The sequence below is a fragment of the Leopardus geoffroyi genome, chromosome B4 (genome assembly GCF_018350155.1).
Source record: "Leopardus geoffroyi isolate Oge1 chromosome B4, O.geoffroyi_Oge1_pat1.0, whole genome shotgun sequence".
Lineage (NCBI taxonomy): Eukaryota > Metazoa > Chordata > Mammalia > Carnivora > Felidae > Leopardus > Leopardus geoffroyi.
Window position 1 is genome coordinate 95,330,814 of NC_059341.1, and position 24,151 is coordinate 95,354,964.

At 40.3% G+C, this 24,151-nt stretch overlaps 1 long non-coding RNA gene and 1 pseudogene across 1 annotated transcript in view; both read left to right on the plus strand.

The window, feature by feature from the left end:
• LOC123591301 overlaps positions 1 to 20,748 on the plus strand; it is a 34,911-nt gene extending 14,163 nt beyond the window's left edge. Inside the window, exon 2 of the long non-coding RNA XR_006709216.1 lies at positions 20,177 to 20,748. This is a non-coding gene — a long non-coding RNA (uncharacterized LOC123591301). The remainder of the gene's footprint in view (positions 1 to 20,176) is intronic.
• LOC123592372 lies at positions 18,423 to 18,505 on the plus strand (annotated as a pseudogene).
• Positions 20,749 to 24,151: the final 3,403 nt, after the last annotated feature.

A 24,151-nucleotide genomic window follows, 5' to 3' on the forward strand; every position in this document is an offset into this window, starting at 1 on the left:
TCAAGGAAGTCTTTGCCATGTTCCCTTCATTCTTCCTGGAGTCGGGTAGGAGGACCCCAGCAGGGGCTCCCACAACACCCCTGGTATTGCTATCCTTCCACTTACAACACTGTATAGTATTTATCTGTTTGTGTGTCTGCTTGTCCAGTCCCCTGAGAGCAGGAGGACCCTCCCTTAGTCAAGCTTCATCCATGCCGCATGTAGTACATGGTACAATGCTTCTAATATTAGTTCAGTGGAATCAAGCTGATAATAAGCTGGAGACTCCTGCCCTCTAATTGCTACAATCTGCCCACTGATTTTCCTTTCTCTCTTTGTTTAATTTTGTTGTGTTAGCTACATAAGCAATACTTGTAAATGTTCTTGTAGAAATCCAAGAAAAAGTACATAGAGTAAAAGGCACAAGCCTACATGCATTTCCCCTACTCCATTCCCTATCCCCATTCTCCTCCCCAAAGGCTGCCACTGTTATCATCTGGGTTTGTGGTCCCTGCGGAGTTTTCTATGCATTACAAATGTATACATGCATGAAGAAATATGACATTTTATTCGTGAGGCTGCGTGTTTGCTTTTATCGCATAATGATGATGTAGGCAGTCCAGGTCCGTGTGTATGACCTACTGAATCCTTTTTTAACTGCTACAGAGCAATCCAAAGAGATTAGGTAAGGGGCTAGGATTGGTTTAAATAAGAAGGAACATATCAAAAGATATTAGCCATTCACAGAATTTGTGGGAGGGTGGGAGAAAGACAGCCTGAAGCCATGCATCCAGGAATGCCCAACCACACATGTGTGTGAGTGTTTTCAGGGTGGGGAGGACTTCTGTAGAGAAGATTCTATTGCCACCACTTTCCAGTCTCCATGGTAACTCAGGGCCAGACTTCCAGAGCTCCTCCAATGCCACACTGAAAGATCCAGATGCCTTGGGGCGCCTGGGTGGCGCAGTCGGTTAAGCGTCCGACTTCAGCCAGGTCACGATCTCGCGGTCCGTGAGTTCGAGCCCCGCATCAGGCTCTGGGCTGATGGCTCAGAGCCTGGAGCCTGTTTCCGATTCTGTGTCTCCCTCTCTCTCTGCCCCTCCCCCGTTCATGCTCTGTCTCTCTCTGTCCCAAAAATAAATAAACGTTGAAAAAAAAAAAAAATCCAGATGCCTCTACCCCATATTTGTTAGAAAATTGCTCCCCCAACCCCCAAGGAACCTCCTCCTCTGCCACCATAACGGTCACATTTTTAAAAATGTTTATTTATTTTGAGAGAGAGAGAGAGAGTGAGAGTGGGGAAGAAGGGCAGAGAGAAGGAGAGAATCCCAAGCAGGCTCCACACTCAGTGCAGAGACTGCCATGGGGCTCAATCTCAGCACTGTGAGATCATGACCTGACCTGAAGACAAGAGTTGGTTGCTTAACTGACTGAGCCACCCAGGTACCCCTTCATGGTCACATTTCTATCCTTAAGGAGACTGAGGAATAGAGTGATATTTAAGAGAAGATCACATCTTGGCTTGCCAAAACGAGTCAAGAAACTATAGTGGTTTGTGTTAGCAGTAAAGAGTTAACCACTAAATGGAAAAATTAGATCTCATGCACAATAGCAACAAAACCCATCAAATATGTAGGAACAAACTAAGTAATTTAATTAGGATCCTGGCTTCTGGTGTCCAGGTCCCATATGGAAGCAGAGTGGGTTAGCCAATAACCATTCAGTTCATCCTCCTTTGTTATCATGCCAGGGAAGGCGACATAATTCCACTTTAGCACCTCTCATAGGTACTAAAACTTGTTGACAGAATCATAATTAAAATGACAGCTGTTCTCTGGAATTAATTAAATGCTCACTTTTATGGAGGATATACTATGACATAGAGCCTATTTCACTGTCTAACTACTCACGCTGAGTATCCCTCTACTAACCTCCACCCCATTTAATTTTTTTTAGACTTTTTTTTTGAGAGAGAGAGAGCAGGCATGCATGTGCATGTATACACGTGAGCAGGGGAGGGTCAGAGGGAGACAGAGAATCCCAAGTAGGTCCATGCCCAGCTTAGAGCCTGAGGAGGGAGTCAATCCCACAACTGTGAGATCATGACATGAGCCGAAATCAAGAGTTGGGTGCTCAACCAATGGAGCCACCCAAGCGCCCCACCTCCACCCCATTTAAACACACACACACACACACACACACACACACACACACAGGCAGAGAGAGACTGGCATATGGCTCTTTCAGTATGACAGCATGAATAAAAGCTCAATTTTAGGAAGCATTTAAATAATTTCCTATTACCATATTATATCTATAGAGATCATGTATTTTTAAATTTTTAAAAATGTTTTATTTATTTTAGAGAGAGAGAGAGAGAGAACGAGCGCATGAGTGGGGGAGGGCAGAAAAAGAGAGGGACACAGAATCTGAAGCAGGCTCCAGGCTCCAAGCTGTTGGCACAGAGCCCGATGCTGGGCTCCAACTCACTAACTGTGAGATCATGACCTGAGCTGAAGTCGGATGCTTAACCGACTGAGCCACCCAGGTGCCCCTTAAAACCAACATTTAAAGGACAAGTGTTAATATATATATTTATTTTGGTTTTCTTTTCTTTCTTTTTTTAATGTTTTATTTATTTTTGAGAGAGAGAGAGCGGGGAAGGGGCAGAAAGAGGGAGACAGAATTGGAAGCAGGCTTCTGGCTCCGAGCTGTCAGCACAGAGCCCACTGCAGGGCTCGAACTCACAAACCGTGAGACCATGACCTGAGCTGAAGTCGGACGCTTAACCGACTGAGCCACCCAGGCGCCCCTACAGTGATCATATTTTCTGAACCCTGACTCAAATGCATGCTTTCAGAAAAAAAATTTTGAGGATTTTTCTCTTGGTCTTCCTCCCCCATAGCCCCGAGTTCAGTAATTTGGTAACAATTATCTGTATTGAGAGTATTTTGCTGTGATATACATAACCTTTGAGTTATGTTCACTTGAAGAACATATGTTCCAAGTTAGATGTGGACCTAGGACAACTCCTTTGGAATCTCTCACTCTCTTGGAGATTAAAAAAAGTATACATACCAAGCAAAAGGGAGAGTTGAGTGAGGTAATATAGAAGAACATGTTTTGGGGAACAGTGAACTAAGCTGTCTGCGTGCAAAATTTCTCTTTGGGCTGTGCTCCTGGAGGTCTGGAGAACAGTTTTGTTGTTATTGTATCTGGTGGTCTCTCCCGCTGACCAGCCCAGAGCCTGGTGCAGAAGCAAAGCTGAATAACAGCACCCACAGTGGCAGTGACAGACGTTTGTGACGCTGGGCTAGGCGTATGCGCTATCTCACTTTAAGCCTCAAAAATTCTTTAGTGTAGATATGATAACCCGCACTTTATGGATTTTAAATGATTTATTTATTACATTAAAATTCTTTTTTTAAGTTTATTTATTTGTTTTGAGAGAGACAGAGACAATGTGAGTGGGGGAGAGGCAGAGAGAGAGAGAGAGAGAGAGATCCCAAGCAGACTCTGCACAGTTAACTTGAAGCCCGATGTGGGGCTTGAACCCATGAAACCCATGAAACCGTGAAGTCATGACCTGAGCAAAAACCAAGAATCAGATGCTTAATGGACTGAGCCACCCAGGCACCCCTATTAAATTAAAATTCTAAACACACAGGGAACCTCTCCCTATGAACTGCTGCAAAGAGAGTCTCTTTCTACTGATACCTGAAATTACACAATTAGAGATTGCTTTGGTTGATGTGAAGCTTTGTTGCCTCTTAAAATGCAAACACTTTGGGAGAGGGATAGACTGTGCCTCTTCAGGGCCAGCTGGCTTGTCAGATCTTCTGGGAGCCAGGCTTGGTAAGGACAGAGACAGTGAAAGACTAAAGAGCCTCTCACAGTGGGGAAGAGAGATTGCCTCTGAGGAATTTGGGGGGATCGATGGAGAAAGAAACAGAATTTTCTCAGAGCTCATCAGTCAAATAACCAAGCCCACTGGCAGAAACAAAACGGGAGAGTGGGAAGGGGGCCTGGAAAACAGGCTGGGCTGGGCAGAGGCCAGATGTTGAGATGCCCTGTGGAATAGAGACAAGAACCAAAGACACAAGGACAGAGACACACGGAAAGCTAACAGTGCAAGCCTATAAACACACTGTATGCATACAACTGCACATGTGTCTCTGAGACACAGGCCCAGCAGAGCAACCCTTCTGTCTATAGCTCACAGGCCTCATTCCCTCAACTTGGTAAGGACTTAGGCCTTCGTTTCCTGCTCACAGAAAAATATTTTCCTCTCCTCCCCTTTGTACTACCTTTCCGTCATCTGTCCCTTAGCCAGCCAGAAAACAGGTTGGAGGTGGTAAGTCAAGCCTTATGTAGGAGTCGTATTTATACATGCACTAGGCCACCCGTAGGCCACTGACCTGCCTAATGAGGGAAGCACAGTTAAAACAAGTTCCCACATGAGTAAGAGACACACAGGCTCGCCTTGCTCAACCCATTACTCAAGAGGCCGGTTGCATGGGAGGAGGTCGTCTTTGACCCAAGCTTCCCAAGTGAAAGGCCTCCTTTTCCTGTTAAGCTTACACATTCGATCTGAAGGTGCCTCTGTCATATCTGAAACAAGGCAATGCTCATCATACACTTCAAACTGAGATGACTAGATTATGGGCATTAATTTAAAAAAATAAAATAAAATCTAGAACTTTCTCATGAAGCACACGATCTCACTGTTCCTTTTTATGATAGTAAAAAGCATTAATTTAACAAATTAAGTTGTTATTATATTTTTATTATATTACATATTACATTATTACAATTATATTATAAATTGCTATTTAACAAATATTAAAATGAGTTTGGTAAAAGAATTACAATATGCCATACTGTTAAAAATCTCATTTGGGCATTTTTCATTTTTTCTTATCCAGAGAGCCTCTCCAAGAAGCCAGCACAATACTTTGGCTAGCTTCACTGTCCACTTTAAAATTAGGAAAGTGGAGAGATTGTCCATTTGTTTGTTTACTATTTTTATCACAGTGTTTTTAACATTTCTTCTTTTTTCAAGTTCTACAATTATTTTATTATTTTTCTTTTTCCACCTACAGCTGTCCCAGGCCATTTTCACATCCTACCTAGTCCAGGTGTGTTCTTGGTTGTTAACTAGAATATATGTATTTAACTGACTTTTTTTTTAAGTTTATTTATTTATTTTGAGAGAGAGAGAGAGAGAGAGCATGAGCAGGGGAAGGGCAGAGAGAGCGCGAGAGAGAATCCCAAGCAGGCTCTGCACCGTCCGCGTAAGCCCAGTGCAGGACTTGAACTCATGAACGGTGAGATCGTGACCCGAGCCTAAATCAAGAGTCAGAAGCTCAACTGACCCACCCAGATGCCCCCTAACTGACTTTTTAATACTTCTCCCAATCTTTTTGGAGAGATTCCGGGGTCCTTGTGCATTTGCTCCATTCACAGTCTGGAGTTCTCATTCTCTGTCCCCTCCTTCCTTCTTGCAGCCCTGCTGGCCTCCTCCTCTAGAGCCTGGAGCTGAAGGGTTGATGAGAACATTACTGAACTGTGATTTTAGTGTTTGCTGTGCCAGTTGAATAATTTCACAATGCTCAAAAACAGAAGTTCCGTCCCGTATTTTGAAGCCATTACATCACTCTTGCAGGAGAAGCAAGCTGAATAAGTTAATTAACAACGGCTGTTGCTGAACCGAGTATGAGTACAAACATCTTCTCTGGAAGGCAGTTCAGGGCACCCAGGGAGGACTGAGAGAGGGAGTTGGGACCCCGGATGCCTATGGAGTGAGGACGGAGGGTGAGAGAGGGTGAGGACCGGTTTCCTATCTCAGAAAGATTTGCGGGAGTATTATAAAGCAAAATACCTATTTGTCTAATTAGCTGCTGAGGACATAGCTGGACTAGGTGGGTTGGTTGAAAATGGACTGGGGCAGCCTCGGTGGGAGAAGGTAAGAAAATAATATTTGAAGGTCTTAAAAGAAGGAGATATTACAAGTTCAATAAGAACAGTAAAGAAATAAAAGGTAGTTCTCCTTGCTATCCTAATTATCAAGTGGACAATGAAGTTAGCCAAAGCGTGAGGGGCTTCTCAAAGAAGCTCTTTGTATGAAAAAGTGAAAAAATGCCAAAACAGGATTTCTAAGGATGTAGTCTATTGTAATTATCAACATTTAACAAATGCACAAAAGATTAAAGAGGAAATGGAATCTTGCAATGTAGTACCCAAAATGTCCAGGATATAAGTGAAATCACTCATCATACAAAGAACCAGGAAAATCTCAACTTGAATTAGAAAAGACAAATCAACAAGTGTCAAAAAGGAGATGACCCAGACCTCAGAGTTATCAGACAGGATTTTAAAACAGCCATCATAAAAATATTTTAACAAGCAATCGTGAACATACCTGAAACAAATAAAAAATACAAAATCTCAGAAAAGAAATATAATATAACAAAGAATAAAATGGAAACATTAGAACTAAAAACCACAGTAGCTGGGATGTGTGTGTGTGTGTGTGTGTGTGTGTGTGTGTGTAAATAAAACCCAATATAGCAAGCCTATTTCCTTTATTGGGGATGTGGAGAATTCATGAATATACAAAATACTAAGAGATAATGGGGAAATAGCAGGATGTACCAAGACAATTTAAAGAACTACAAGGAAATGCTTCGGCTAATACAAAGCTTGGATAAAATAAATTAGTTCCTAGGAAAATACAAGTTACCAAAATTTTCTCTTAAAGGGAGATAGAACTAGACCAATAACCTCAGGAAAAAATGGCAATTATTTCAGATCCAAGGAAAAGTTTCAGATGTCAAGAAAAAATGGACAATTAGCTTCAGAATGTTTTCCAGGTGAATTGTTTTTTTTTTAAATGTTTTTTTTTTAACGTTTATTTATTTTTGAGACAGAGAGACAGAGCATGAATGGGGGAGGGCCAGAGAGAGGGAGACACAGAATCTGAAACAGGCTCCAGGCTCTGAGCTGTGAGCACAGAGCCCGACGCGGGGCTCCAACTCACAGACTGCGAGATCATGACCTGAGCCGAAGTCGGCCGCTTAACCTACTGAGCCACCCAGGCGCCCCCAGGTGAATTGTTTTTAATCTTCAAGGAACAGATGCCACGTTAATCTCTACATCATTTTCACTATGCAAGAATATAAGGAATGCTATAAATACTTCCAGACTTTTGGGGCACCTGGATGGCTCAGTCGGTAGAGCACATGACTCCTGATCTTGGAGTTCAAGCCCCACATTTGGAGTAAAGTTTACTTAAAAAAAATACTTCCAAATTTTTTACTGTGATAAAAAATACATAACACAATTTACCATTTTTACGTGTATAATTTAATAGCATTAAGTGCACACATATTGCTGTGGAATCATCACCACCATCTATCTCCAAAACTTGTTCATCTTCCCAAACTGAAGCTGTACCCATTAACCAGTAACTTCTTATTACCCTCCCCACACACGCACACATGTACTCCTTGCCCCCGATCATCACCATTCTACTTTCTGTCTCAATGAATTTGACCACTCTGGGTACTTCATATAAGTGGAGTCACACAATATTTGTCTTTGTATGTCTGGCTCACTCAGCATAATGTCTCTGAGGTTCATCCTCACTCTAGCATATGCCAGAACTTCATTCCTTCTTAAGGCTGGATAATATTCCACTGTATAGTACTACCACATGTGGTTTATCCATTCATCCATCAATGGACATTTGGGTTGACTCCACCTTTTGACTATTGTGAATAATGTTGTTATGAACACTGATGTGCAAATATGTCTTTGAGTCCCTGCTTTCAATTCTTTTGAGTATACACCTTCCAAATTAGTTTTCAATATATTTTAAACCCACCTTCATGGAAAACATCTATAGAATTCCTATTAAAGCTGGAACAACACAGGTGGCCACAGTTAAACGTATACATCATGATTGTTCTAGAAGTCCCAGACAATGCATGTGGACCAAAAAAGAAAAGAAGTGTAAATACTGAAAAAGAAGAGAAGGAAGTTGGCAATATCGTCCGTATGTGGTGTTTATTTGTATAACTGAAAAACCTTAACTTTATCCAGTTGAAATTATTACAGAAAAGAAAGTAGATTTTCAGTATGTGAATGATAATAGAATATATAATGAAGAAAAGTAGGCTGTGGATGGTACTGGGGGGAAAACTTGAAGTGTGTTTAAGATGGGGGTGATTTACATGATAACAGGTAGAATTCTTGACTGAGTGATTGTATAACACCCATTTCAGGACTTCTGCCCGACTTGACCAGGTGGTGAATTATGGTTCCACAGCATTGCTTAGCTCCCAGTGCAAAGCCTATGGCACCAAAGTTGTTTACAGGTCTGTCTTCTCCAATGGTCTGAGAACTCCACGGATACGGATGGATGGAGTCATACTAGTATTTCAATTGCCCGAATCCAGGAGTTTCAAACTAATTGAAGGGCCAGATTTGCTTAACAAATGTGTTAAAGACCAGCCCACTTGTTTTTTTTTATTTTAATTTCTTTGGATAAAGTATGCATTCTGCATTTCACCATGAGGTTGACCACTCTCTATTACAGCCTGATTCAGTCTTTTATATTATCAGCCTTATCTCTATAGGAATTTTATTTCTCTACCACTGCATGAATCTGGTACATTCTTTCATATACTGTATATATGTTCAATAAATTTTTGTATGTATTAATTAATTAATCACTGTTTTCAAATGGAATGGCTCACAGACTAATTCTGCTATTCAAGTAGGTAAATTAGACTTGGAGTTCTGGAAGAAATTATTTCCAAATCAGATTTTTTTTTGCATTACCAAAATTATGTAACTTTTTTAATAAAAAAATGTTTTTAATGTTTATTTCTGAGAGACAGAGCATAAGCAGGGGAGGGGCAGAGAGAGAGAGGGAGAAACAGAATCTGAATCAGGCTTCAGGCTCTGAGCTGTCAGCACAGAGCCTGACAGGGGGCTCAAACCCACAAACTGAGATCATGACCTGAGCTAAAGTCAAGTCGCTTAACCACCTGAGTCACCCAGGCACCCCAAGTAATTTTTGTTTTTTATGGGGTCTTTTCCAAGTTACATTTGTGGGGACCAAACACCAAAATAAATGGACTATGCCACACAGCCTTACTCCTATTCCTTCTGGGTTTTAGTAACTCTTTTTTTAAAATTACATTTATCATGCTACTTATATAAATAACTTCACCATGATTGAAGTCTCATACAAACAGTCACTAGCATATGTATCTGTTTATATAATTGACCTTTGGTCAAAATCCAATTGATATAAAAAATCAATTGTAAGATTGCTAAACTCAACAGGATATAGCAATTTGTCTTTTTTGGAAACTTTCCAAGCTCTTCTGGCCAAAGAAAATCACCCCTTCTGCTGAGTTCCTGAAGTAATTTGCCCATATCTTTACACAATTTATATTATATTATACTGCTATAATTATTTCCTATATCAGCCTTCTCCACAATGACCTTTCTTATCTTCTAGTATCTAGCATAGTGCTTGACGCCTAATAAACATACAATATTTGTTCAATGAATGAATTAAGGAACTAAATGGATGAATGAAAAAAATCTTTTGGACACAAGGGAAAAAAACGACAGCATTTTTTCCATTTTCTGATTTGGTTATGTAGCATATCTGCAAGGGCAGAGATTATCTAAATATTTTTTATAAAAGAAAGTTTTTCAAACCGAAAAGGTGATGGACTCATAAACGCTGTTAACAAACATGAGACTTAAAAAGGCTGGTAGATCTGAGTCCTGTTTGGATTAACAGCAGCAACTGAGTTATTATTTTAGAAACATGTTACTGCCACACAAGTGCGTTGAGGTGAATGTCTTCATTAAACAGAACCCTATGGGAATTCATCATAGTGAAAACAGCTTCAGATGTTCCCTATGTTATTTTTTTTTTTTTTTTAATTTTTTTTTTCAACGTTTATTTATTTTTGGGACAGAGAGAGACAGAGCATGAACGGGGGAGGGTCAGAGAGAGAGAGAGGGAGACACAGAATCGGAAACAGGCTCCAGGCTCTGAGCCATCATGAGCCATCAGCCCAGAGCCTGACGCGGGGCTCGAACTCACGGACCGTGAGATCGTGACCTGGCTGAAGTCGGACGCTTAACCGACTGCGCCACCCAGGCGCCCCGTTCCCTATGTTATTAATGAAAAAGGTCACTGTTAGCCTTCACAGGACCCACCTCAATAAGGCTATGAGAACATACTGGCAAATATGAAGTTCTCTATCCTCAGCTGTTGCTGGGAAAGATGAATGTATGGTGGTTTTACAAATGATGTGGGTGCTGGGTTTCAAATACAGTGAAAAAGGGAAAACCAAGCCATATCAAAATTGTTCTTGAATCCCTTAAACCATCCATGATTTGGGGTAAATAATCGTCTATCATTATATATATGTATATGTGTATACACATATACATATATATACATATATGTATACATGTATATGTGTGTGTGTATATATACTATGCATACTAACATACATGCTGGGATTTTAGGAAATAATAACATTTCTTTTCCTTTACTGACTTCAGAGCCAATTAAGATACAAACCTAAGACGATGATCAAACATTACCTTACTATTGAACCGATATTTGAAAACCCAAGTGTATGGTTACAATGGACTTCCTAATACATTCTCCTTAATTAGACGATATACACACCCAATCACAAACAGGATGGACAAGTTATCCGCCATGGAGATGAACTTGTAAATATGAGGCAGAGAAAGGATTAATGCAGCATGCTTCTTGTGGCCAGGCTGGGTGCAAATGAAGAGATACTAGAATGTGAGGAGCTGAGCATGCTCAGATCCTACTCATAAAATTCACCAGTCACATAATCTTCTTCCTAAGGGAAGGGATAAGTAAACACAGAGAAGAGAGGCCAAGAATATTACTCTAGCTGATATTCTTCACATGGGAAAATTAGGCCAGGAGAGAGTTGGTTAACTCTTTAATAGCACAGTATATAACTGCACAGATGGGTTCTTTTTAAATATTAAACAACCAAAGCATTTGATGTTTAGGCCACTTCAGGAAATTTATTAATATCTTAACTTGCTGATTGTACTCATTCACAGTCATCATTGTTACCTGCCAACAATTTAATCAGTTCTCTAACTCATCCTTAGTGAATGCTATCCTCTGGCATTCAATTAATACTTTAAAAATGTCTTACTCAGACATACAATACAACACAGGACTAACGGAACTGGAGTCTCCAGATTGAAAGGGTCAACTGAATGGATGGAACTAGAGTGTATTATGCTAAGTAAAATAAGTCAGTCAGAGAAAGGAGATTTCACTCATAAGTGGAATTTAAAAAACACGACCGATGAACATAGAGGAAGGGAAGGAAAAATAAAATAAAAAGAGGGAGTGAGGCAAACCATAAAGAGACTCATAAATACAGAGAACAAATTGAGGGTTGCTGGAGGGGAGGTGGCGGGGGATGGGCTAAATGAGTGATGGGCATTAAGGAAGGTGTTTGTTGTGACGAGCATTGGGTGTTATATGTAAGTGATGAATCACTAAATTCTACTCCTGAAACCATTACTACATTATATGTTAATTAACTTGGATTTAAGAAATTAATTAATTAAATAAAAATGGCCAACTGAATGCATGGTGCAAGGAATGATAAAAACCACAATGCGATAAGCATCCTTATGAAGAGAGAAAGAAGACAGCATGGGGATGGCTTAAATTTTCTGATTGAAAATTCTTTCTTTCTTTTTTTAAGTTTATTTATTTATTTTGAGAGGGTGAGTGAGCAGGGGAGGGGCAGAGAGAGAGGGGGAGAGAGGATCCCAAGCAGGCTCCATGCTGGCGGCACAGAGCCCGATGTGGGGTTCAAACTCACCAACAGTGAGATCATGACCTGAGCCGAAACCAACAGTCAGATGCTTAACCAACTGAGCCACCCATGTGCCCTGAAAATTATTTCTAAGCTAGAATTCTATTTGTAATGTGGTATGAAGTTACAATAAGACGTTTGCAGACAGCAAAAGATTCAGTATGTATCTTCCATGCATCATTTTTCAAGAGGCTGGTCAGAGCATGTGCTCCAAAAAAGAGGATATAAACTAAAAAGTTAGAAAACATGGCATCCTGGACACAGCAATCCCAAATGGAAGAATAAAGAGCCCATGACATTAGCTGTGTGGCAGGCCTGGAGAGGAGGTAGTCTGGACTGGAGCAGAAGGAGGAATGTGGGGGTGAGAGGGGAATGGAATAGATATTTTCTGGCATGTTTGAACATTTTAAAAATTATGTATTCAAGTATGTAATCACGGACCAAACAAAGTAAACAAGAGAATTTATAAAATGTTCATTAACTTTCAGAAAAACTAAAAGTTGTACCCAAACTAACATACTGCTTGACTCCAAAGCAAATAATATTTACACTGTCATAATAAGAAAACACTAACTATTGATTCAATTAATTAAAATTATGCGGTGTGGGGTGCCTGGATGGCTCAATCGGTTAAGCGTCCGACTTGAGCTCAGGTCATGATCTCTCGGTTCATGAGTTTAAGCCCTGCCTCAGGCTCTGTGTTGACAGCTCAGAGTCTGCAGCCTGCTTCGGATTCTGTGTGTCTCCCTCTCTCTCTGCCCCTCCCCTGCCCACACACACCCAGTCTTTCTCCCTCTCTCTCTCAAAAATAAATAAACATTTTAAAAAATGAAAAAAATATATATACTGTGGGGTGCCTGGGTGGCTTAGACGGTTAAGCATCTGACTTTGGCTCAGGTCATGACCTCACTGTTCGTGAGTTCAAGCCCCCTGTCGGGCTCTGTGCTGACACCTCAGAGCCTGGAGCATGCTTCGGATTCTGTCTTCATCTCTCTGCCCCTCCCCTGCTCACGCTCTCTCTTTCTCTCTCTCTCTCTCAAATAAAATAATAATAATAATAACAAAATTTTAAAAATTAAGAAAAAATTACACTGTGAATATAGGAGGAGGAGATTCTGGGGAGAAAAAGGAAGAGAGTTTAGTCTTCATCTCCCATGGTAGGATGTTAGTAGATAATGTCTAATACCAACAAATCCAAAATGACAATAAATTCATACTATTTAGAAATATCAAGGTAAATATCAAGTTAAGCAGCTGGAAGAGTTCATTGTGATTACTTTGAAAATAAAACAACTGGGGGCACCTGGGTGGCTCAGTCAGTTAAGTGGCCGACTTCGGCTCAGGTCATGATCTCGCACGATCCGTGAGTTTGAGTCCTGCATCGGGCTGTGTGCTGACAGCCCAGAGTCTGGAACCTGCTTCAGAGTCTGTGTCTCCCTCTCTCTCTGCCCCTCCCCTGCTCACTGTCTATCTGTCTCTGAAAAATAAATAAACATTAAAAAAGAAAAGAAAAGAAAAGAAAAGAAAAGAAAAGAAAAGAAAAGAGCTGGGAAAAAATTAGAGTGAAAGACAGCACTGTATGGACCAAACAAAATACTTAACAGAATCATTTAACCTGAGGTCTACCATGTGAGACTCCACCCTCTTGAGACTTTCAGGTGCTGTTCCAGGTGGGGGAGCAGGGGTTGAGGAACACTGAGCAGACAGGGTTCCAGACCCTGCACCTACCTCAACCAGAGCAATAACCTTTTTATCTAGTTTACCTTGTAGGCGACCATGTAAGATTATATTTGAAGAGGGTCTTGCACTACCTTAACATATCAGTGTTTGAAAATTATTGGTTCGGAAACGTGGAACTGGAGAACACTTCCGAAGCAAATATACAAACCAATAAACCACCCCAGCTTTTATTGCTGCTTTCTAGAGTGGAGGCTTAGATCGGCTGGGGATACTAGTGAGGAGAAAATACTGTCAGCTTCAGACAATGCCCCTGGCAGATAGAGGCAATAATAGTCACAGGATGTGACGCTCCGGTGAAATAATATACCGACCCTCGGAGTTATCATCCACCAGGTTTGGAAGTCTGGCTTCAGCAACGTGGGAGAGCGCCTTAGTTCCTGGAATGCACATGCAAAACATGCCAAAACTACACACGAAAAGAGAATCAGCATCCACTAGAGGTCAAAAACTCATAAATATAAGGGAAGCTATGGGAAGAAAGAACGATCTTTGAGATCCTAAATCCAAGGGCACTGGGAAATATTTATATTCATGGCATAAATAAACGTTTTTAATGTAGTCAAAAGTAGAAAAGGCCAATGTATACGATGCAGGTTAAACCAGGACTGAGTTAAAAGAGCATATTTCAAATTTAAGTTAGGAATTTGGGAATTTCCTGAGATAGTCCCAATTTCATGTAATTTACTCTTTTTAGCAAAGGTGGTTTATTGAAAGTACAATAACGTGACTTAATTTTTATGCTTTCATAGGATTTTTATATAAGTAAATTCACAAATTTGGGGGAAAAATCCTTTTATCAGACTAAGAGTTGGAAGTCCCCCGACACTCATTTCCTTTAGGGGCCATAGCAGCTAGAACCCAAATAAACAGGAAGAAAACTTAATACCCTCTATACACAATAAAGCTAATTCTTTTAGCATTAATGCTTCCATGAGTGGCGAGGCTGGCGCTGGCTATTTGAGTTGGAGAGCAAAAACAAACAGCAAGTGAAACTGCCAAGGAGGGAAGGCGTTTGCAAGAGAAGGATTTATGTGAAGGTGGTCAAAATACAGCTTCCAATTATATATAAATAAGTTCTGGGGAGGGCCTTCTGGGTGGCTCAGTCAGTTGAGCGTCCAACTTCGACTCAGGTCGTGATCTCACGGTTAGTGAGTTCGAGTCCCGCATCCGGCTCTCTGCTGTCACCACAGAGTTTGCTTCAGATCCTCTGTCCCTCCCCTACTTGCGTGCACATGCTCACTCTCTCTCTCTCTCTCAAAAATAAGAAACATTAAAAAAAAAAAAGTTCTGGGGATGTAATGTCCAGCATGCTGATTATAGTTAACAACACTGTATTGTATATTTGAAAGCTGTTAAGAGAGTACATCTTAAAAGTTCTTGTCATAAGAAAAAGATTACAACTGTGTGAGGTTATGGATGTTAACCAAATTTATTGTGGTAATCATTTTGCAATATATACATACAACAAATGTATGTATATACAACTAAAACTTATACGATGTTCTATGCCAATTATATCTCAATAAAACTGGAAAAATTAAAACTAAAAGGGACAGTCATCATGCATTCAATATATGTTGTTACTATACACTTTTTGAAAAGATTTTCAAAATAGTTATAATTTTAAATTTTGCTCCGAATAAAACATTCAGTTTGTTCTTGTGGGAACAACAAAAAAGAGGATTCATAAAATTCATGTCACAAAGAATAAACTCTATAGCTGGTTCTGTGGTTGTGGAAATGCAGAAAGTTGAAAGCCCTGCTTCTAAAAAGTTCCCCTTTCCTGGGGCGCCTGAGTGGCTCAACTGGTTAAGCATCTGATTCTTGATTTCAGCTCAGGTCATGATCGCACGGTTCCTGAGACTGAGCCCCACGATGGACTCCATGCGGAGCGTGGAGCCTGCTTTGGATTCTCTCTCTCCCTCTCTTTCTGCCTCTCCCCCCTCTCAAAATATATAAATAAACATTTTTTAAATAAAAAATAAAAAGCTCCCCTTTCAGATAAATTTTGTGATAATTTCATATTCTTCACATGAACTGTGAATCCACTCCAGAACTCTGAAATCTCCCAGATGAATCACAAATTAGGTCAATTCAGATTGTGTGTTGTGATAACTTACTGATTTTTTTAAAGAGAGTATATAGAAATTGTGCTACTGTGATATTTTTTAAAACCTTAATCCTGAAAATGCCACTTGGACTCCTAATGCGTAAGGAACATAATTTTTCAATATTGAAAACTATATTGATATAATTTATTAAATGGTTAAAGGAGAAATAACATGACTATTTGTTAAATAAATTGACCAAATCTTATGTATATTCTATTAAAACCTTAATAATAGAATTCTGTATATATAATTGTTCTTTATATATTTAAAAAAGCTCTATCTCAAATCAACAGCTATTATGCTTCCTGGTGAACCTATGAGCATTCTTGTTACGTGCAGGGACAATTTACTATTATTTTGTTATAGTCTATAACCAACAGAAATAATAGGAAAGATAAAAATACACCTAGAACCTACTATATCTCAAGTTCTCCATTAAGATCTTTTTCTGGGGCGCCTGGGTGGCTTAGTCGGTTGGGCGTCCGACTTCGGCTCAGGTCACGATCTCCAGGTCCTGTGAGTTCGAGCCCCGAGTTGGGCTCTGGGCTGATGGATCAGAGCCTGGAGCCTGCTTCCGATTCTGTATCTCCCTCTCTCTCTGCCCCTCCCCCATTCATGCTCTGTCTCTCTCTGTCTCAAAAATGAATAAACATTAAAAAAAAAATTAAAAAAAAAAAGATCTTTTTCTGGATTACTCATTTCATTGAATCTTCGCATTTTTATGAGATAAACACCAAGTCGTTGATGAAAAAGGAAACTGAGAATAAGAAAATTTAACTCAGAGTTGTGGTAACATATCCAACAAGTAGTAGTCAGAATTCAACACCAGCTAGTCTGACTCCAAAGCCTGGTTCTTAATTATTGCACTACTAATTTAATCAACAAATGTATATTGAGTGTTTACCACAGGTCTGGCCTATGGGTACTAGAGATACAGTAGTATATAAAAGAGATCAAATTCCCTGCTCTTGTGGAGCTTACAATATAGAAATAAAAATTTCAAACACTGATTTTGGAAAGAAAGGCAAAATTATTATCAGTTCACGATATAAAGAAGACCTATACATTTCAAATGCATAATTATAAGAAGAAAGAACTTTCAGTCATTGAATAGTTTCAAGGAAATTTACAAGCCAATTTATTTCCTGTATTCAAGCAACAATACACTGGGAAAATAGAATACTAATTTCTATTTATTAACAGCAGAAAAACGAGAAAATATTCATGTAACTTATTCATGTAGAATTTTCCAAGGACTTATATAAAGAAAATCTTAAAGGAATGAGTTTCATCAAAGAAGATAAGTAAATGAATATTTCCCTCTAAACTTTCTGTTAATTTTTTCGAACTTTGGATTGAAATGTAATTTAGTCCCAATGAAAATACTAATAGTAAACTTTTTGGGGTGCCTGGGTGGCTCAGTCGGTTAAGCGTCGGACTTTGGCTCAGGTCATGATCTCGCGGTTTGTGAGTTCAAGCCCCGCATCGGGCTATGCTGACAGCTCAGGGCCTGGAGCCTGCTCCAGATTCTGTGTCTCCCTCTCTCTCAGTCCCTCCCCCCTGCCTGTGTGTGTCTCTCTCTCTCAAGAAATAAATAAACATCAAAAAAATCTTACAAAATACTAACAGTAAACTTTTTGTTACATGTCAAAATTATGTAAAACTTCGTGTGAAAATGTACACAATGACAGAGGCATTCTGAAAAATGAGAGACACGATAGTATTACCTTTACTAGGTAGTAAATATTTCATAAAACTACTGTAACAAACCACTTTGGAACTGGTAAGTGAATAATAGATTATTAAAACATAATAGAAAATTAAGAAATAGGCTTACAAAAGAAAATTGAATGTTTGATAAAGGTAACAATTCAAATGAGTACAAAAAAGATGGATTAATCAAAAATCTAGGGGGTAACTGGATAACTGTTATAGTCATGTACGGATACATAACACTACCCTAACACAAATGGATAACCATCACCATTTTGTTCTATCTTGTGATCTTGGGGGTCAGGAATTTGAGTAGGATTTGGCTGGGTGATTATTTTGCTGCACGTGGCAATGACTATGTCACTTAGCGGTATTCAGCCAGCAGCTGAGCCAGTCTTGCGTGTCCAAGAGAGCTTCACTCACACGTCGGACACTTCAGCAGAGAAAACTACAAGACTGGGCTCCTCTTGGCTGCTCTTTCTTAGGTAACCTCAGGACCTCTCCATACAACTTCTTTATCAAGCCCATGACAACCTAGGGCTTCGAGAAACCAACATAGAAATTAACACTGCCATCAAATCCTAAGTCTGGAACTGACAAGCATCATTTCTGCTGTACTCAACTGGCCAAGGCAACCACGAAGCCAGATCAAATTCAAGAGGAGGGGAAATAAAGTCCACGTCTCACTGGACTCACAAATTTGTGGATGTCTTTAATCTTCCACACTAGCTAGCTAAAACCAAAACCAAAACAACAAAGCTATCGACCAACCTCCCTCCTCACATCAAAATAAATACAGAGAAACCAAAGATTTAAATGGAAATGAATGAAGCAATCACTAAAAGAAAATGGATGAAATTGTAATATTAATTTATTGTAATTATAATAGCAATCCATAGTGTTAAAGGAATCCAAAAAGTTTGCTAAATTTAACTTCTTTAAAAAAATTTTTTTAATCTCTTCTCGGCCTTTTGGCTAAGATCAAGTGTAAAAAAAAAATTTTTTTTACACTTATTTATTTTTTGAGACAGAACACAAGTTGGGGAGGGGCAGAGAGAGAAGGAGACACAGAATCCAAAGCAGGCTCCAGGCTGTCAGCAAAGAGCCAGACACGGGGCTTGAACTCACAAAGTGTGAGGTCATGACCTGAGCTGAAGTCGAACGCTTAACCGACAGAGCCACCCAGGCGCCCCACTAAATTTGACTTCTTATAACATTCTTAAGCTTCTAGGTGGCAAAAAAAAGAAAAATGCCATCAGAAAATTCACAAGACAAAGGATGAACTTCTGTTTCTGTCTGTGATGGAGTAAGTGGTACCGAACTATCACTTCCCAAATAAACAACTGTCTTCAGACTCTGGACTATAGGCAGCCCAGAACTATATTCCCTGGGGGAAGCAAACAGATGAAGTGGGCCCAACAACTGTCCTGACTTTCCGCTTGAGCACCTTTTCTGGGTACAGCTGCCAGATTTAACAAATAAAAACAGAATGCCCAGTGAAATTTGAATTTCAGAGGAGGAAAAGAAATTTCCCGGAGTGATGCCTTTGCCTATGCGTGAAAGGGACTGGAGGCACTGGCCTTAGATAGATGCGTGGATAGTGCATCCGAGGAAGAGGCACAAAGGCAACATATATGTGTACAGATCCTGCCACAGGGTAAATGTGTAGCAGCGTTGGAAGAAATTCGCGTGTGAGTACTTCAATGTTCTTAAGGAAGTAAGAAGGAAGGGGATCATCAGAGGGCGGGGATGGAGAAGGAGGTTTGTTAGGGATTTGAAGAGAGAGGAGAAAGTGGAAAAGAGTGGTGTAGGAAAGCTGGATGGTGGATGGAGCAGAGAAATACAGTGAGACTGCCAAGCAGCATTAGGCCATTTGATGTGTGTAATTACGAATTTAAAATGGAGCTAATAGCAGGGCAGAGTGCTTTCTTTCAACCACAAACTATGAAGAGTTAGTAGGTAGGGAGTTAGATTTCATCAGAGTTGTGTTTTTCCAAGTTAATGTGAGAGAGAGGCAAAGGTTTTGAGGGTACGTGCACAGAAATGAGGATAGTGGTTGTTACAGACTTGAAGACAGGAAGGGATGGATGTGAAGGACAGGGAAGATGTGCCGGATCAATGGGCTAGACATCCTAAGGGGGGGGGGGGGCGCCTGGGTGGCTCAGTCAGTTAAGCTTTTGACTTTGACTCAGATCATGATCTCACGGTTGGTGGGTTTGAGTCCTGCTTCAGATGAGTCCTGCTTCTCTCTCTCTCTCCCTGTGTCTCTCTCTACGCTTGCTCACCTGTGCCCTCTCTCTCTCAAAAAAAAAAAAAAAAAGAAAAGAAAAAAAGAAAAAGAAAAAGAAAAGAAAAGGAGAAAAGGAAAAAGAAATCCTGATGAGGTGAGAATTGTTAAAGTTGAACTTTAAAGGGAGTGAACTGGAATGACAGGAAGTGGGGATGTTAAATTCAGATAATAACTAAGTGGCAATTATTGGTAATGATAAGATTTACGACGTGATTGTGGGAATGGCTGGCTGAGGTAGGGTAAAGGACAAAATCAATGGAGGAAAAAACCTCAGAGGGATTGAGCAGTCAGGCTACTGGAAGAAACATATCTGCTTATTATCAAACTACCTAGAATTTACACAGGAGAAGTGTGGGAGAGAACGACTCTGAGCTGCGAAATAAAGGCTTTTTATTTGATCGATTTCTTTTGATCGATAGGATGACAGTGTAAGTATCGGCCAAGATACTTGATGTGTTGGACGAAGACCCAGACAAACACATTCTGACGAGATGTTCTCCATTCCAGCTGGTCCTCAGAGGGCTTCAGGTTTATGCTGCACTGAGGAGTAAAGGTTAATTTATCTGGCGCTTCCCCCTGGAAGGCCTCCCAGGGTGAGGCTGGCTTCCTGCAGGGTGGGGCTGCTTGGCAAGCATCCTGAGAAAGTACTGAGGTGGAGGGGCATGATGGGAGGCCAAGGCTCCATACATCGGACACCTGGAACTGCGAGATTTGCACCTGAGCTCCTGTTCACACCAGGGAGGGTCTGGTCACGCTGCAAACAGGAATGCTGAGAAGCCTTGACGGCGGAAGTCCAAGGCTTGGACCACAGGCCCTCGTCATACCAGAGCTGATGCCTACTTTCCTGCGTGCGGTTTATTCGTCCAGAGTTTAGATGGCGGTCTCGCCAGATCACTGTGCGCTGTCTCAGACAGCAACTGGCCAAGAAGGGATCTCATACCTCCTCCTCTTCCTGCTTCTGTAAGTTTCTCTGAATAAATGCTATTCTGGGTCTTGGGTGTATGATGTGGAGTCATTCTGCCTGTGTGTACTCTCTCGGCAGCCATTACCAAACTCCCCTCTTTTCTTCTTCCTAGCTTTATATTTCAAAAACAAAAAGAAAGAAACAGATATATATTTCCCCTAACCATACAAACAGTGCCATGCACTGTAATGACTTGTGTTGTGAGGGTTTGAGGAGCTGGACTGGGAAGTCCAACAGAAGAAGGAAACTCAAAGCAGGAAGGCATTGTCAGTATCACACATGGGTTGTTAGGGCAGGGAGAGCAAGTGTAAATTTCCCCACGCTTCGATCATACTCCAAAGTTATGGTGGATGTCAAGGCACTCTGTTCCGCTGATTCCCTCCCGGAAGAATTTTTGCACAATACTCCAGAGAACCACTTGGTTAGTTGTAGTTAGCACCAAACATCCTCACACATGCCTTCTGTGATAAGGAATGCGTTGATTATAATATTTGAAGAACATGGATTGTGGGCAGCAAACACTGGCTGGGGGGGGCGGTGCAACACATCTGAAATGTTTATTTAAAACAACAACAACAACAGGAGCACCTGGCCCACTCAGTCAGTAGAGCATGCAACTCTTGGTCTCGGGGTTGTAAGTTCAAGCCCCATGTTGGGTATAGAGATTACTTAAAAATAAAATCTTACAAAGAAACAACAGAAACAAAATTCTAGAAGATCTACTGGCTTCTCCAATAAATGCATAAATCAATAGGATCTAACGTCTTTTTTGCTTCTACTTCATTGTCACCAGTCACATGTAAGCAGACCTGGGTAAATTACTGATGATATTTAAAGCCGAATAGAATCCATACCTTGGTTTTATAATCCTCAATTCCACGGTGAAACTGAGCTATTATGAGATTACCAACAAAAAGGAGATACTATAGTGTGGCACAGTATTATGGATTTTAAAGTCAAACAGATGTGGATTTGTATCCAGTTACCATCACTTCGACCTTAAGTTAAGCCTTATGATATTCCTAAGCCTTAGTTTCCCTTTTACAAAAAAGAGAAAATAATACTTACAACCTTGAGGGTAATTGTGATGTATCATGAAAATTCAATATTATTTGTGAAGTAACTAGTACAGATGCTAGAATAGCATTAGTGCCTAATTAATAACTATTATAATAAATATATAAGTAACATACATGCAACTCACTCTAGGTCATGCGCAATTTTCTTATGCTAAGGGTAGACTTCTCTACTCACTCTCGTTAGCCAAAAAGAAAAAAAAAATTCAGGCAGCTGCTTCCATGTGGATTTCTGATCATGTGAATCACTGTTAAAAACCTTGGCTGCCCTGACCAAAACTGTAATGACTTTGCAAGCTGTTCCAGAAATGGGTCACAGGGTTTTTTGTTTTTTTTTTTTTTTTTTTAGTGGGAAAATGGACAGGGCTTTAATCTGTGAATGCTGCAATTTGTTAGCCTTTCTATTTCTTATAAACTTATGACCTTCTAGAAGGAAGCAACTAGGTTGATTGTAAGCACAACTACACCCCTGTGGACGAGGAGGTGCCATTAAACTGTAAAGAGTGTGTCTCTAGCCAATTATCTTAGTTCCAAAATAAAGGACAGGGGTTATCACGATGTTTTACCCAAAGCCAAAAAAATTCTAAAGCTGCAGAGAAGACATCACCACTGCCAAAAAGACTCTCCTGGGCCAGGAAAAAAAAAAAAAAAAGAAAAAAAAGGTAGAAATATCTTAGCTTCTCCCTTTTGCCTACCTTCCAATCTCCTACCAGTTCTTTCTGTTGGTCCTATTCAATAGAGCCACCTGACCAGATGGCCTGACCCAACCTGCAGGATTCAGGGCCCTGTACTGCATACCAGGGCTAGGGGCAGGGGCGGGGGCAGGAATTAGGGGAGGACCAACAGGAAAACAACCAATAGGCGGCCTTCTTTCAGTTCCTTAGAAAGGCCAAATTCTTTCCAATGTCAAGATATTTATATATTCTGTGGCCTCTGCCTGTAATTCTTTCCCCACCACTATTCACCTCGCTGCCTCTGCTCATTCTTTAGGTCCAGCTTAAATATCATTTTCTCAAGGAGGTCTTTCCTGATTATCAATCCAGAGTAGGTCTCCCCTGTTACTCTTTTTTAAAAATCCCCTCTTCTTACTAACCTTTATAAATTATACACTCTCTGTGTAATTATCTGTTTAATAGCTACCTACCCAGGGGCAAGACATAGCTGTTTTGCTTCCTGCTGCATGGCTAGACTGTAGCACAATGCCTAGCATATAGTCAGCACTCGGTAAAAAGTAGCCACAATTATTGTTACCTACTATTTTTAACAAAAATCAATAATCAGATGGCAGTATCAGCCTTTTCTAGAGTGTGTGTTAATTTCTTTCTGAGGTCCCTTTCCATTTTTTTCCTTCCTAATATTTAGTTAATGCAAGTTGTGTGTTCCAGTTCCATGAATACTTTCTAAACATTGCGTACAAAACCAAATTTCTACATCATGAGTCTTCACAGGCCATTAGGAAAAGTTGATACATCCCTTGAACTGTCAAAACAAAAACTATGTTGGCAAACTTGGAATAAACAAATTCTTTCCATCACATGATCTGTAACTGAAAAGAGAAAAATGTGTATAGGAGAGCAATTCATCGTCTGCAAAGTCTGTTTATGTTTCACACATTCCTGGTTTGGACCTTTTGATTTTTGTTCTTTAAAACTATTGAATGATACATTTTCCCTGACACCTGCTAGGAGATCTTCATTATTTTCCTTCTACAATCAATTAATTTTTTCCTCAGTAGCATTCAGCTCCCTTTTCTTTCTTAGCATTTTATTCTATGGGCTTCATGTGGGGTAGAGGAATGTCCCATCCTTGATAGATAAAATAAATCTGGACTCGACATAAGGAAGGGCTGTTTCATCTTCAGAGACGTTGTCTCTAAGGTTCCCAGGCTTCTTGACTCCAGGCTTTCTGACCCCATCTGCCACACTCTCCCCATGTTATCATATGCAGAAACAAATGCCTGCAAGCTCAAGAAAGGAGGGGTTAGGAAGGTCAACAGGCTGGTGGGGGGAGCGGGAGCACTAAGGTGACCATCTTGGGGCAAGCAGCATGTATGGAGCTAAGGAGTCCACTTCCTGGTTCAAATTCACTGTCGCTCTAAGATTTAGCATCAAACATATATTGAATGCCTACTGTGCATTAGACACTATGTTAAAGTTAGTGACTGAAATAGGAATAAGCTGTGTTCCTGTGCTCAAGGAGCTCACTGTGAAGAACAGGGAGACAGGCAAGTAACAACAATTTGTAATTCATTGCCAAATGCTCTGAGAAAGGTAAACACAAAACACTGCAGGGGGGAAAAGGTCCTTAACCCAATCTTGGGCAAGTGAGAAGTGGGGATGCTACAGCAAAGGTTC